The following is a 16,645-nucleotide window of genomic DNA, read 5'->3' as shown; positions in this document are numbered from 1 at the left end:
AAACTCAGCCCTCCATTTCCTTATATCACAAGATATACTTATTTTGTTTTCTGGTTTAAGTATTTTGTGAAAAATTGAAGCATTAATTTTATAACAGCAAAACTAGGTGATAAGCCACTAGTACTATTATCAATTAATGAAACCTACAAATAAACAAGCAGTGAAATACTTAATAGTGAAAGTGTTAATCTACAACTGCCTTGAAAAGTGCCTGTAAAATTTTTTCCTTCAAATTTCGCTGCCCAAAACATTATGGTAGAAGTAACATGGTGTTACAATAAGAAAGGTTAAAAAATGTCATAGCCCAATATTTTAGAGAGTACTGCATTGTAAAAAGGTATAAGGAATTCTCAAATTTTTTACTGCTATATACTGGGAGCTCTGTATGAAATTGCTAAAGTGGTATTGATAGAAAAGAGGATAGTTTCATTTTTTTGTATGCTGTTTATATGATTCTATCATGTGTAATTCAGATTTACAAATATAACAAATGAATTAGAAAAAGAACCATACTCAGTTTCCAGTTAGATTTGCTTACCAGGACTTTGCAGTAGGATATTACCTGTCCTTCATGCTCAGAGTCTGTCATGTTCACATTTTAGTTCTCAAAGTTCCACGTATATTTCTTTCTACATGATGCGTATCACTATATGTTTGTTAAACAAGGTTGAAATCAAAAGACACTTGGAGTATATATAAAAAGAATTTAAAATATTTCTAAAGTGATCTGCAGTCTTTTAAGTATGTATTTACCAAAATATTTAGAAAATCTGACCTCTGTGGCTTATATGACCCAGCAATCAAAATATAACAAAGTGTCATCTGAAACAGTGTGTAAATCTAGAGGATGTATAAATTTAATTTAGCTGCTTCTGCAAACCAAGAAAAGCAAGTGTATTGAAATAGTTCAGAACATGGGCTTTGGTGTTTGATGACCTGGATTCTAATAAAAGATCTGCCACTTAATAAGCAACTTTACTTTTGTAAGCATCAGCTTCTTCACCTAAAATAAGAGTATATTCCTGTCCTGCCCCTAGGTTCTTCAGAACCATTTTTTTTGTTTTTAGATTTCATATATATGTGTTAGCATACGGTATTTATTTTTCTCTTTCTGACTTCACTCTGTATGACAGTCTCTGGGTCCATCCACCTCACTACACATAACTCAATTTCATTTCTTTTTATGGCTGAGTAATATAAAAAATAAAAATATAAAATAAAATAAGAGTAGACAAACACCCACCCTATAGGCTTGTTTTGAGTATAAATACAATAAATGCAAAATGTTTAGCACAGGACCTGTCACTCAGTAAGCTGCTAGATACATTTACTTCTTTTTTCCTCAACTTGTAGAAGGAAGTTGTTGATAAACAGGAAAAACAACATAAAATTACTCTGAGTATACAATATAATTTTGAGGTAGCCAGTGTCCTTATTAACATAGGCTTTAATATCAGAAAGTTTGAAGCCCAAACAAACTAGGAGATCTAACATAAGTCACTTAAAATTTGTAGATTTCTATCTGTTAATTGGAGAAAACAATAGCTACTTTGCCTAATTTAAGTAATTGCTATTAAAGGGAATTTTAAAATACAAAGTATTAAACAAATGAAATGTACACAAAACACACTCCAGACTGTGCCAGTTTGTACATAGTGACTTGCAATTTTAAATTACTATGAGACATCACAGGATATTGAAAATATGGAACACAAGAGCCAGATAAGTAGAAAATTAGTTCTGGAAATAATGTTTGTTCAGATTGTTAGGGCAAGTCCATTTTTTCCCCTCAGGCAGATATTTTGAAGGTTGTACTAGCTTCATTTTCCAGAGAGAAGGGTAAAGCAAGGAAGTTAATCTTATCTCTTCATGTGTCACGTACCTTAGGACCTGGTCAATAAATATTAATTGATGAAGATGATATTGCAAGGACTATGTTTTGTGAAATTGATTCATAGAAGTCAGCCTTAGGCAGTTATACCGATGTGATTGGATGTCTCCAACATCTTTTATTTAATTCTCTCTTTGTAAGATCATGTCGAAATAAATATGTTTAATTGGGATCCTGAGCATCTATCTTTTTTCTTCCCCTTTCCACCTCTCCTTCCCTCCCTTCCTCCCTCCCTCCCTCCCTCCCTTCCTTTCTCTTTCCCTCTTTCTCTCCCTTCCTTCCTCCCAGCTCTCTTTCTGTCTCCTTCCCTTGCCTGTTTATATAGTGTACAATTAAACCATAACCTTATAGGATGGGGATAGCAATTAGATCAATTTCGATGTCTTTTTATAGTTAGCCCTTGAAAAGTCTTACCTAACAAATCTAGAAAGTAGAGGAGAAAGGGACTTAAGCTAATGTTTTTTTCTTCCTATTGCCATTTACCATTCACAGAAACTCAAGTTTCAGCTTGAGTTTTGCAGAAAGTTGTATGAATGTCAGGACTTGTACATACCGGCACTGGACACCCTCAGCTTGGAGAGAACATAGCCCAGAGGCTGGTCTGAACTTTGTTTTAAAAAATAGTTGCTTAAATCCTTGGAACACCATCTCAGCCCAACCTGTGCCTGAACCAGTCCCGGGAATAAATTCCTGCATTGTCTGCTGCCTCATTATTCCATATCCCTTAGGCTCACACGGAAAGGAATACTTAAGATCACAAAACATCATCATCTCAATAACTTATTTTGAAAGTTTTTGTTCATCCCAAGAATTTCATTTTTCATGAAATGCAATTAATTAGAGAGGTAAGTCATGGAATTCCAGATTATAATGTCAAAATATTTATCATGGGGCTGTAACCTTGTGTAGTGGACAAAAAGCCACTGCCTAGTAACATATTTCATTTTTATATAATTTAATATTGATTTTTCATGTTTTGTTTTTCCTGAAAGCCTAAGTTTTGGCAGGTTTCTTGAATTATCAGCAGTTGTTTTTTGGCGATTCCTACAACCACATAGTAAATCAATTCAACAGACAGATTTGAGTCCGATCTATGTGCAAGGAAGGGGCAGGAATGGACAGTACAGTCTGTGAGAAGCTCAGGTGTGATGGAGAAAGTCAAGCTTACACATAACTAATATACCTAATAAAAAGCCTTAGACTATAGGAACAATACAAGTTTTCTAGAAGACTAGAAGGAAATATTGTTTTTGGCTTAGTGAGACTAGTGCTTTTTGTGGAGTATCTTGAAAATTTTCTTCATTTCCTCTGTAGTAGTTTGGCTTACATTTTCTAGCACTCCATCTTCTAGCATGGGATTTTTTGTTTACGTTGTTGAGAACTGCCTATTTTTATTACCTCTTCCTGGATATGCAAGAATTTGTTTCTGTTTCCATCTCCTGCTCTCTCTCTCTGTCTTTCATGTTTAAAGTCATAACAGTTTACCAGGAAATGTCTTGGAATTTATGGTTTTGTATCAGTTATTCTGGAGATATGGTGTACTCCCTCCTCTAGACTTAGATTCAAGTTTTCTTTTTATTTCTGAACAATTTTCTCACAAATTAAATTTCTCTCATTTAATGTATTTTTAACTTCTTATTCATTTCAGTCATTTTAAAAGTTTTTTTCTTTGTCTTGTCCTCTGTGGCATTTACCATCTATTTGATTGTATAAACTCCGCTTTTCTTAATCTCAGCATGACCTTCATTTTTGGTGCCATTTTATTTTTTTTTCTTCACCTTTTTTCCTTAGAAGCAATGTCAATTTATTTTTCATGTCCTTCACCTCCCTGTCATGCCATTTTCCTGTGTGTCTGTGTGTCTGTGTGTGTGTGTATGTGTGTGTGTGTGTGTGTGAGTGTGAGTGAGTGAGTGAGTGAGAGAGAGAGAGAGAGAGAGAGAGAGAGAGGGAGAGAGAGGGAGAGAGAAAGGAGAGGGAGAGGGAGAGGGAGAGAAAACATGAGTGCTTTGGTTTGATTTTCCATATTCCCAGATATTCCTTATTCCTACAGATACAGGCCTGCTCACAACTCAGTCTTTTCCAATGGGCTTCACCTTGGATAAGTGTTTCAGTGATGGGACATCTATAAATTCTTTTATTTATCCCAGCATCTTTAATCTGTAGTATCGAACAGGGTCCAAAGATCTTCATTCAGCAACCCATGCCCTTCAGTGTCATTGTTCCTAACAATGGTGTTGGTTCTGTCCCTCAGGGTGAGGCACCTGGCCTGGAACTCTCTGAGTTTTTCCAGTCTTGTCTGCATCTGCATCAGCAGGCATGTCTGCTCTACCCTTTACTTGTTCTGACAACTCTCCTCATACATTGGGCGTGTGGTTATAGTGTGCCCTAGATTAACTGAAGGGTTTATGTGTCTATTTCTCATCCTCCCTCTTAGCTCAGAGAGGAAAGGGGGATACATGTCCTGATCCTGTCATCATAAATGTAAAGTCCCCAGAGTCTTTCTTTAAAGTTCTATCTGTAATTTTATGACATTTGTTGGGATAAAATGGTAAAATAGAGTTGTCCATTTTTGTAGTCAGGAATCTTCCCTGAGGATTATTGATTTGTCTTGCATACTCTTGACAACACAAACACAATGCAATAAAAAGAATAGTGGCTAAGGTTTCAGTGTGCTTACATAAGGTGCTGTCCTAAGCCTTTACATGTATCAACTCATTTAATTTTCACAGTCACCTTATGAAGTAGATGCTATTCTAGGCCAAACTATCATTCAAGATTATGGAAATACATATATTGGGGTTTGCAGTGTGCAGTGTAACAGATATTATGTTGTATTCAGCAACATAACCTGGCCAGATTTATGATTTAATTTTTACTATCGCTAAATGTGTTTCTCTGAGTCAGATAGAGTGGTGGAATTAATTACAGATATACATAACTTTCCTTACCAGTTGGGTTTTTTAAAAGAAATATGCTAATAAATAATGATAAGACTTGAGAGCGGAGGGACCAGGGAAGAGCTAGGCCCTTTGTAATTGACAGGAGCCACAGGGGTAATGTTGGATGGATCTGGCAAGAGTAGCTGAATGTATGCTTTGCTTTATCAGAAAAAGCTCTGATGCCCAACTCAGTTACTCATTATCTCCTTGATGAGAAAAAGGTAAATAACTGAAACAAAAGCCTGGATCAGTAAATTTCTGATCTCATATATATGTATACCATCTGATCCTTACCAGCTAGATCCCAGGGTTCTCAGTATGATAATCTTCTACCTTGGGATGCAGAATGAACAGTGAGGCAATGAAGAGATTTGGGCCATTACCATGTATTCTTTTAAAATATTTTTCATTTATTCACTGCACTTGGTATGGAGGCCTACCCCTTATTTTCTAATTTGATGCCTGGCAATTACATGTGCTTAACTTAGTTGAAACATTCAGGTGGTCCAGGAAAAAACAAAATTGGCTGTCTGTCCATGAAATTAGCCCAGAAGCCATTCTATAATATTTCTTTCCTGCATTATTTTTAGTATCAAGTTCACATTGATTCATATGGTGCCTAACACAATAACTCTTACATAGCAGATAATCTATAAATGTTTTTTGATTGAATGTAAATTGTAGCATGGGTTAATTTAAAGTATTACCTTCTTTGTGGTATTTTGCCTGATCATAATTCTTGAGCAAGGTAAGTATAAGACTTACCATAATTATATGACTAAAGAAAAGAAAAGCCATTGAGAAAAGATCCATAAATAACTTCTTAGACTTCTTGCTGTATAAAATATTTTAGTGGTTAAGATAATAGGTTTTAGAATCAGCTGAACTCTATTTGAATTCCAGATCTATTACTATTCCTTATTGTGAGAATTTAGATATGTTACTCAAGTTCTTTGAGTCTTATTTTCTTCATCTGTGAAGTGAGGTTAATAAATGTATTTCTAAGAACTTTGTGAGGATTATCAGAGAAAAAATGAATTAAGGCACCCATCCTTGAGGTCTTACATTTACTAAAGAAATAAAAGAGAGAATACTGTCCCAAAAAACTTAAAGTTCAAAAATCTGAATATTCAAGTTGAAAACAGAATTCCTGAACTTCTACTAATTCTCTTTTGCTTTTTATAGGGCTAAAAGTGTTACCTAGTCCAAGCTTGTACCACTTGCCACAGGACAGGCCAATAAATTGAGAGATGAGTTGTTGGGGCCAGGAGTAGTGACTTTATTCAGAAAGCCAGCAGACCAAGAAGATGGTGAACTAGTGTCCCAAAGAACCATCTTACTGAGTTAGAATTCAGGCTTATTTTATACTAAAAGGGGAGGGAGTGTGACTTGTTGTTGCAGACTTCTTGGTGCCAGAATCCTCTGTTCTTACAACTGTCCACATAGGTCTGGTCACAGTGTTCCTGTAAACCTCCAAAGTAGGCAGTTCTAATTGTGAATCATTTATTAATTTGTTGTATAAAAGTAAGATGAGAGAACACAGTAAACAGAAAAAATTAATTAAAAATAAATATTTTGAATAGGTATATTTTTACTTCTATCCAACTTCCTGCTCTTTAAAAGACTTCCAGTTCTAAATTTTACTTGGAAGAATTTAGTCAACAAAGCTAGTGGCTGCACTGCCAGAAACACAATTGCCTTATTTGGAAAGCAGCAAGTATTTCTCTTTAAGTGTTCACCAAACAGCACCATTTGGAGTAGGAAGTATTGACACCGCTTTTAAAACATGCTCTTAAATATGTATATTTAAAACATAGTCAATTTTAGTAAACTAAGTTGTTTTTCTCTTCCTTTTGCAGAAATTGAAGTTCAAAAGATTGTCAGTTATTTTTAAGTTTCATGAAGGAAAATTCCTGTACTCTTTATAATAGAAAAGGCAGATGTTACCCAAACTCAAAGGAAACTAAACTGATTTTGCTGCAAAATTTTCAGGCTATAGCAGCTTACTTGAAATAATCTGTTATTTATGATGTATTTCTTTCCTTTAACCAAATTTTTGTCAGTGATTTAGAACACATTATTAATGTTTCACTTCATAGTATGTATTAATGTTTCACTCAAAATGTTATTTTGTTTGAAAATAACAAAAAACCTGCCCCAGAGAATAAGAGACAGTAAATTTTAAAAACGAGAGGGTAAAAAATAGTATGGTCACTGTTTTATTTCTTTAAAAATCTGTGATTTAGGGCTTCCCTGGTGGCGCAGTGGTTGAGAATCCGCCTGCCGATGCAGGGGATACGGGTTCGTGCCCCGGTCCGGGAAGATCCCACATGCCGCGGAGCGGCTGGGCCTGTGAGCCATGGCCGCTGAGCCTGCGCGTCCGGAGCCTGTGCCCCGCAACGGGAGAGGCCACAACAGTGAGAGGCCCGCGTACCACAAAAAAAAAAAAAAAAAAAAAAAAAAAAAAAAAATCTGTGATTTAGGGGAAAGAGTACAGTGAATCATGAAACTCAACCTACAAATCAGGGCCTTGAGACCTGGTGAGAATCATGAAGTGTGTTGGACCATATTATGACTCATATAAAATGTGAATCCCTATCAAACCCTCTGAAATTGTGTAACATCTGGGTCAATTTGAACCTGTGATTGGCGTTTCAACTTCATCATTGGAACTTTGTTTTCCTGTTAACTAACATATTAGTTAAGGGTATAAGAATTATAATTAAATCCAGGTCTGACCTTCATTAGTTGCAGGTCCCCAAAATCCTAAAACACCACTTTCCTTATCTTTACAATGGGAATAAGAAAATAATAAGTAACTCTCCCAGGGTTGTTATAAGCTTTATATTTTTATTGGAGTGTAATTGCTTTACAATGTTGTGTTAGTTTCCGCTGTGCAGTGAAGTGAATCAGCTGTATGCATACCTATATCCCCTCCCTCTTGGACCTCCCTCCCACCCCCCTTCCCAATCCCACCCATCTAGGTCATCACAGAGCACCGAGCTGAGCTTTCTCTGCTTTATAGCATGTTCCCACTAGCTATCTAATTTATGCATGGTCGTGTGTATATGTCAATGCTAATCCCCCAGTTCATCCCACCCTCCCCTGCCCTCCTGTGTCCACATGTCCATTCTCTATGTCTACGTCTCTATTCCTGCCCTGCAAATAGATTCATCTCTACCATTTTTCTAGATTCCACATATATGCATTAACATATGGTATTTGTTTTTCTCTTTCTGGCTTACTTCACTCTGTATGACAGACTCTAGGTCCACCCACATCTCTACAAATGACCCAATTTCATTCCTTATTATAGCTGAGTAATATTCCATTGTATATACGTACCACATCTTCTTTATCCATTCATCTGTCATTGGACATTTAGGTTGTTTCCATATCCTGGCTTTAAATGAGTTAAATAGTAGAAAATGCTTAGCACAGTTGCTTGCACATTCAACTCTCAGGAAGTGTTAGCAATTGTGATATAGCCAGGGCAGGAGTCTTAACACAGAGATACTCTGCCTATTGTGGGACTTCCAACACCCATCCTCTCATTCTTATGGGAGGATTTTCCCTTCTACCACAACAGGATAGATAGCTTATCCCTCCCTGGAATGGCCAATAATTTCATTAACTAAGAAAGGAAATATAAAAGGAAGAAATTTAGGGTTTATTTCCTTAGTTTTTATTGAAAGAAAAATGTTGCCTTTGGCTGTATTATTTTGGCAGTCCTTGCATGTGAAAAGAAAGGGAGAGCTATGGGTTCCTAAGCTGAATGTTGTAAGTGAATTTAACCATTTGAAAAAATAATTTCCATGGCAGCAATGCATTAAAAATGAATAGTAACAGTGAGCATCTACAAAAAAAAATTCTTTCAATTTATAAATTGATTCTCTCATGTATTATCTTTTTTAATTCCTATATTCTTATATTCAGATATTATTATCATTATTTAACCAGATAAGAAATAGTGTGATTCAAAATATTAAGTGACTAGCTTATTATCCCATAGCTGAGGCTTCTAGCTATGTTTATATATATATATATATATATGTATATATACACACACAATTTGTGTATATATAAAATATATGCATATATGTACATATTTCATGTGTATTGTATAATGTGTATGTACACACATACATACATATATGAATATATATTAATATATGTGTATATATATTCATATCTATACACACAAATGTATAAAGTGGGAGAGAGGATATACTATGTTTGCAAATGTATTGAATATATATACTGAATATATTCTGGCAAGTATGAACACAAAATTGAGATTAACATGACAATGTTAGTTGTAAAAATAAAGAATTCACATATACAAATTATACTTGAAGAAAAACTTAAAATAATTGTCCTAGCTCCCTTTACTGAAATGATTTATAAAATTTCTGATATGTGATTCAGGTGAGTAAATAAATATACTGCTCATATAGGAGCAAATGACTTATTAGATTCATTTTATTCATATCTAATTTTCTCAAAGAATATAAGCAATTTTAACAAATTGAATTCATTACTTACTCTAAATTGAATTAAATTGATTTCTTGCATTTCTTATGTGGAAGAGGTCACTGGGGTTTTCTTTCCTCTCAAATACAGGTTATGAATCCATTTTCTTTCTTGGATTGATTATGTGTGTAATGAAAGGCTTTGAACAGAATTCAGAAAACATCTCAAAAGAAAATTAATATTTAGACATTATTTAAGTCAAAAAATGAAATTTTGTGTTACACTATGAAATGAAAGTACAATTACTGAGCACTAATATGTGAGGTGCTTTCATTTATATTGCTTAGTTTAATACTAACAACATAACAATGTGGTAACTGTTAACCTCTTTTGAAAATGAAGAACTCAAGTCACAGATAAGCTATTCACTGAGCATAAGATTGCACAATTAGTAAATGGCTATTCTGCATTCAATTCCATAATTTTCTGACTCCAAAGAACATTATTCTCTTTTACAAAATGACTTTTTTAAAAAAAAATTAAAGTTGTCAACCCATAACCATTTTAACAAACCAAGCATATGAAGGATTGACATTCTCATGTGGCCATTTCTTTATTCTTTCTGGGTTTCCCACTCTCTGAGTTCTCAGCTCTTTAAGAATTTCTGAGTGAGTGTTACTCAATATTACAATCTTATGTGGCAGTTGGAGACTAAATCCCGTTAGGGAATTCCCTGGCAGTCCAGGGTTAGGACTCCATGCTTTCCCTGCTGAGGGTGGGGGAACTAAGATCCCACACAAAAAAATGTAGACTTAAAAAAAAAATCCCCTAAATTACATTCTGCCTCTGCCATTTATTAGCTTGATGATCTTGAAAACTTTAACAGATTTCTGAGCCTCATTACTTCCAAACTGTGGTATTTCCCAAAGAGTCTAAGTTCATCCATCAGTTTGTCTCATATCCATGGAGAGTTTTATGTTTCTCACATGCTTTGCCTAGCCTCACTTTATAAAGTAGATCCACCACCAACACCCAAAAGTTTATTATTCTATAATGTATTACATTTTGAAATTCTTTCACTTATTTTATTTACTTTTTTTTTCTTTTGTCTCCGTGGAATTAGGGACCTTGTCTGCATGATTATTTTATGCCCCATGCCTAGTACTTTTCCTGGCATGAAATCAATACTCACAAACTATTGACTGAATGCAGAAATGATTGAAATTACTACTGTTCAGTTTGAGTCAAACTAGAAAAACAATAACATTAACATATTGTTTCCTTAATCTTATTCTGATTGGTGTGTGGGACATATTATAACTCATTTGTTGCTAAGTGAGGTGGAACATTTGTATTGATTTAGTGTCAAGATCTGCTATTTTCCTGATGTAAACCTGTTTCTTAATGGTGTGACCACACAAAATATTTCTAAATATTCCAAGAAAAACTGAAATAAGACAAAAAGTGATGTGTAATAGTGTTGGCATCTCTTAGAAGCATAAAGTAAAGAGAAAAAACAATAAAAAAGACACAAGTTCTGAATAAAACTTGTTATGGTGGATTGACACTCTCCTTTAAGAGTTTATTTCTAAACAAAACTAAGTATTATAAACTCTTCAAGATACAGTAACAATTGGAATATTAAAGCACTTTACATTTTAAGACTAGCATACAGACTTATTTTTATGTGCTTAACTGCCAAATGTCCTGGGAATTATGAAGACAAGTCCTTCAGAAACTATCATGTATGAATAATACAACATGATTTTATTAGATTTTAAAATGTTTATTATTTTCTTTAGACTCTATAATAAAGACTATTAAACAATATTTTCACATAAATACAAAATAAATAGTGTTACTCCTTTATAAAATAATATAAAACATCTTTTTTGCATATTAATACAGGCTGGTATAATTCTACTGTAATCAATATTTAAATATATTTACATTTAGTCACCAGGCCTTCCCTGTGTTTAATGTTACTACCATCCAAAAGCCATATCAAGTTGGGAAGAACTGACATGTTGACAATATTGAGTCTCAGTATTCATGAACGTGGACTACTTCTCTATTTGTTTAGTTCTTTGAATTCTTTCAGCAAAGTTTTATAGTTTTCCCCATAGAGATCTTGTGCATATTTTTTAGATTTATACCAAAATATTTCATTTTGGGGGGTGCAAATGTAATGGTGTTATGTTTCTAATTTTAAATTCCACTTGTTTACTGCTAGTATATAGGAGAGTAATTAACTTTTGTATATTAATATTGTATCCTGCAACCTTTCTATACTAACTTATAGCTCCAGGAGGTTTTTTGTTTTTTTGCCAATTTTTTTAGGTTTTCTAAAGAGATGATAATGTCATCTGCAAGCAAAGACAGTTTTATTTCTTCTTTCTCAGTCTGAATACTTTTAATTTCCTTTTCTTGTCTTATTGCATTAACTAGGACTTCTAGTATGATGTTGAAAAGCAGTGGTTAGAGGGGATATCCTTAAGTTGTCCCTGATTTTCATGGAAGAGCTTTTAGTTTCTCACCATTAAGAACAAATGTTTTTGACAACCTGAAAGACATATTACAAATGATTTTGAGGAGGCATTTTGAGATAATTGAAGGTACTGTTGACCTCTGAATTCCATGCAACAAAGCTTGTAAGCTGCTCACTAGCTCAGAAAACCAGTGAGTCTATAATAATCTGTTCTTTTTTTAAAAAAAAGTTTTGCATAATTTTGAGTAGTCAACAATTTGTCCTTAGGTAATAATAGCTAACATCATACTAAACACTGAAAAGTTGAAAGCTTTACCTATAAGTTCATGAAAAAGATAACGATGCCCACTCTCACCACTTTTATTCAACATAATACTGGAAGTCCTAGACAGAGCAATTAGGCAAGACAAAGAAAGAAATAAAAGGCATCCAAATTAGAAAGGAAAACAAAATTGTTATTTACAGATAATATGATCTTATATATTAAAAATACTAAAGACTCAACCCCAAAACTATTGGAACTAATCAACAAATTTAGTAAATTTGTAGGATATAAAATCAATATACAGAAACCAGTTGCATTTCTATAAATACTAGCAACAAAATATCCAAAAAGGAAATATAGAAAACTATCCCATTCACAGTAGAATCAAAAAAATAAAATACTGAGGAATAAATTTAACCGAGGAAGAGAAAGATCTGTATGAAGATCTACAAGGCTTCAATGAAATAAACTGAAGATGACACAAACACATGAAAGCTATCCCATGTTTATGGATTGTAAGAGTTAATATTGTTAAAAAATATATATATATTTATAGTATATAAATGAAGAAATAAATATATATATACACACACACATATATATATATATAGATAGATAGATAGATAGATAGATAGATATAGTATGAGTCTTACAGCTCTAGAAACAGGTGTCAAATAGTATGTGAGTTTTTGTGGCAAATTTCTTGTCTATGCTCTTGATTGTTTCTGTCTTCTAACTTTTTAAACAACTCTATAAGGTATAAATTGTATAGTGTAAAATTCATCCATCATAAATGTATTATTCAATAACTCTTACTGCAAAGAGTTGTACAGCTATTACCACACTCCAGTTTTAAAAAATTAACATCACCCCCCACATTTTCATCATGTCCCTTTACAGTCAGTCTCTGCACCCTCCACTAGACAAAAGTGACCACTGATTTGCTTTGTGTCTTTATAAATTTACCTTTGCTAGTAATGTCACATAAATGAAATCATACAACATGTAGAATTTTATTTCTGGCTTTTACTTAATACAACAAATTTGAGATCCATCCATGTTGCACATGTATCAATAGCTTGTTCATTTTTATTGCTGAGTTGTGTTACATTGGACGGATACCCCATATTTTCTTTATTTACTCACTTGTTGAGGGGCATTTGAGTTGTTTCCAGATTTTGGCTAACATAAATAAAATGGTTACACATGTCTGTGTAAAATCCTTTGTATGAACAATCTCCTTTCATTTATACAGGTAAAGATGAAGGATTAGAATAGCTGTTTCATGTGGTAGATGAATGTTTAATTTTTAATGAACTGCCCATTTTATTTTCCAAAGTGACTGTAATGTTTTACATTCTAAAAAGCAATGTATGAGGGTTCCAATTTCTCCACATCCATGAAAAATTTAGTCTTGTCAGATTTTTGGTTATAGCCATTCTAGTAGGTATGGAGTAGTCTTTAATCTTGGTTTTAACTAGCAAATTAGTGGATCATCTTTTCGTGTGTTTATGAACCAGTCATATATATTCTTTCATGACATGTCTATTTGAAACTTTTGTCCTTTCTTTTCTTTTTCCTTCCAGTTTTATTGAGTTATAATTGACCTACAGCACTGTACAATTTAAGGTGTACAGCATAATGATTTGATTTACATACATCATGAAGTGATTATCACAATAAGTTTAGTGAACCCCCATAATCTCATATAGATACAAAATTAAAGAAATAGAAAAATTTTTTTTCTTCTGACAAGAACTCAGGATTTAATCTCTTAACAACTTGCATATATAGCATATAATAGTGTTATTTATCATTGTGTGCATTACATCCCCAGTGCTTATAACTGAAAATTTTTACCTTTTGACTGTCTCCATCCAGTTCCCCCTCCCCCAAACACCCTCCTCTGGTAACCACAAATATGATTTCTTTTTCTGTGAGTTTGTTTGTTTTTGAAGTATAATTGACCTAGAAGACTATGTTAGTTCCTGGTACACAACATACTGATTGAATATTTCTATACATTTCAAACCAATCAGCACAATAAATTTAGTTATCATATGTAACCATGCAAAGATATTACATAGTTATTGATTATATTCCCCATACAGTTCATTTCCGACCTGTGGCTCATCTATTTTTGCTACTGGAAGTTTGCACCTCTGAATCTTCCTCACCCATTTCTTTCCTCCCTCCTTCCCTCTCCCCTCTGGCAACCACTTGTTTGTTCTCTATGAGTTGGATTCTGTTTCGTTATGTTTGTTCATTTGTTTTGTTTGTTTAGATTCCACATGTAAGTGAAATCATACAGTATTTGTTTTTCTCTGTCTGAGCATCACTTAGCATAATACCTTCTCAGTCCATCCACGTTCTTGCAAATGACATGATTTCATTCATTTTTATGGCTGAGTAATATTCCACTGTGTATATATAGGCAGCATATATATGGGTCTTGTTTTTTGGTTTTCGTTTTTGTTATTTTTTAATCCATTCAGCCACTTTATGTATTTTGACTGGAGCATTTAGTTCATTTACATTTAAAGTAATTATTGATAGGTACTGCCATTTTGTTAATTGTTTGGGGGTTGTTTTTGTAGTTCTTTTTTTGTTGTTGTTGGTCCTTTCTTCTTTTGTTCTCTTCACTTGTGATTTGATGAGTTCTTTGAATATCTTTGTGATCAGTACCTTAAACTCTTTATTAGATAGATTGCCTATCTCCACTTTACTTACCTCTTCTTTTGGGGTTTTATCTCTTCATTTGGAACATGTTTCTCTGTTGCCTCATTTTGCCTCATTTGCTGCTTTTATTTCTATGTAACTGGTAGGTTGATTATGTTTCCCAACCTCAGAAAAGTGGCCTTTTGTAGGAGACATCTTATGTATCCCAGCAGCACACTCCCCTCTGGTCAGCAAATCTATATGCTCTATGGATGCCCCCATGTGGTCTGCATGGGTTCTTCTGTTGTGGTAGGCTGACTACTGTGCATGGTCTCAGAGGCATGGCTGGCCCCTATTTCAGTTGGTTGCCAGGTCCTGCCTTGTGTGGAGACTGCTGGCCACTGGTTGGTAGATCCAGTTTACAAGGTTGCTGGCTGCAGAGCTCCAGGGGTCCTTGGGGCTAGTGCTGGCCCACTGGTGGGTGGAGCCAGGTTTTGGGGTGGGTGATTGCAGAGCCAGGGTCCTGGATCTAGTGTTGGCCTGCTGGTGGGTGGGGTCACCTCCTGACATGGCAACTGCAGAGTCTGGGATGTCCCAAATCTGGTGCTGGCCTGCTGTTGAGTGGGGCTGGATCCTGGGGCCTCTGGCTGAAGGATCTTAGGTTTCTTGGTGCTGGTTGCAGCCTGCTGGTGGGTGGGGCTGGAGTCAAGGGGGTCCTGGGGCTAGCACCTTCTCACTGGTGAGCAGAAGCCCATAGTCTTTGGCTTCAGGGCCCTTGGGTCCCAGAGCTGGTGTCTACATGCTGATGGGTGGGGCTGGATTCCAGGGCTGCTAGCTGAGGGGCCCAAGGTGTCCCAGAGCTGGTGTTAGCCTGCTAGAGGGAGGAGCCAGGACACAGGGGGTCCTGGGGCTGGTGCTGGCCTGCTGGTGTGTGGCTTGGGTCCTGATACTGCAAGCTGTCTGGCTGAGGTGGTCCTAGAGCTGGTGCCTACCTACTGGTAGGTGGAACCAGGTCCTGGGATCTCTGGCTGCAGGGCCCTGGGCGTCCTGGGGCTAGTGCTGGTGCAGTGGTATGTGAGGCTGGGTCCTGGGCTGTCTGGTAGACAGACTGGGTCCTGAGATGGTTGTGGGTTTAGGGTGGCTCTTAAGGCAGCAGGCCTACTGGTGGGTGGGGCTGCGTCTCTGCTAGCTAGTTGCTTGGCATGAGGCGTCCCTGTACAGGTGTTGATGGGCTGGTGGTGGGGCCAGGTCCTAGTGCTAATAAGCTAAAGGGAGCATTCCAAACTGGATTTGCCAGCACCATTGTCCATGTTGTAGAAGGAGCTCCAAAAGGTCTGTGTCCCTAGGGTGAGCTCCAGTTGCCCCCTGCCTCTCCAGGAGACTCTTCAAGATCAGCAGGTGGGTCTAATCCAGGCTCCTTTCAAATCATTGCTTCTTCCCTGGGTTCTAGAGCATGTGAAACTTTGTGTGTGCTGATTAAGAGTGGAGTCTCTATACCCCACTGCTCTCTAGCTCTTCCAAAATTAAGCCCTGCTGGCCTTAAAGCCAAACAGTCTGGGGACTCTTTGTGGTGCAGGAAACTGAGGCTGGAGAGCCCAATATGACACTCAAACCACTCACTCTTTGGGGAGAACCCCTGCTATTATAATTATACTCCTGTTTGTGAGTCTCCCACTGAAGGGTATAGGCTTTTTAAAAAAAATATCTTTATTGGAGTACAATTGCTTTACAATGGTGTGTTAGTTTCTGCTTCATAACAAAGTGAATCAGCTATACATATACATATATCCAAATATCTCTTCCCTCTTGTGTCTCCCTCCCACCCTCCCTATCCCACCCCTCTAGGTAGTCACAAAGCATCGAGCTGATCTCCCTGTGCTTTGCGGCTGCTTCCCACTAGCCATCTATTTTACATTTGGTAGTGGTATATA

This window comes from Kogia breviceps, chromosome 11, assembly GCF_026419965.1.
Source record: "Kogia breviceps isolate mKogBre1 chromosome 11, mKogBre1 haplotype 1, whole genome shotgun sequence".
Classification (NCBI taxonomy): Eukaryota; Metazoa; Chordata; class Mammalia; order Artiodactyla; family Physeteridae; genus Kogia; species Kogia breviceps.
The sequence above is the reverse complement of the archived record's forward strand: the minus strand, read 5'-3'. Positions refer to the sequence as shown.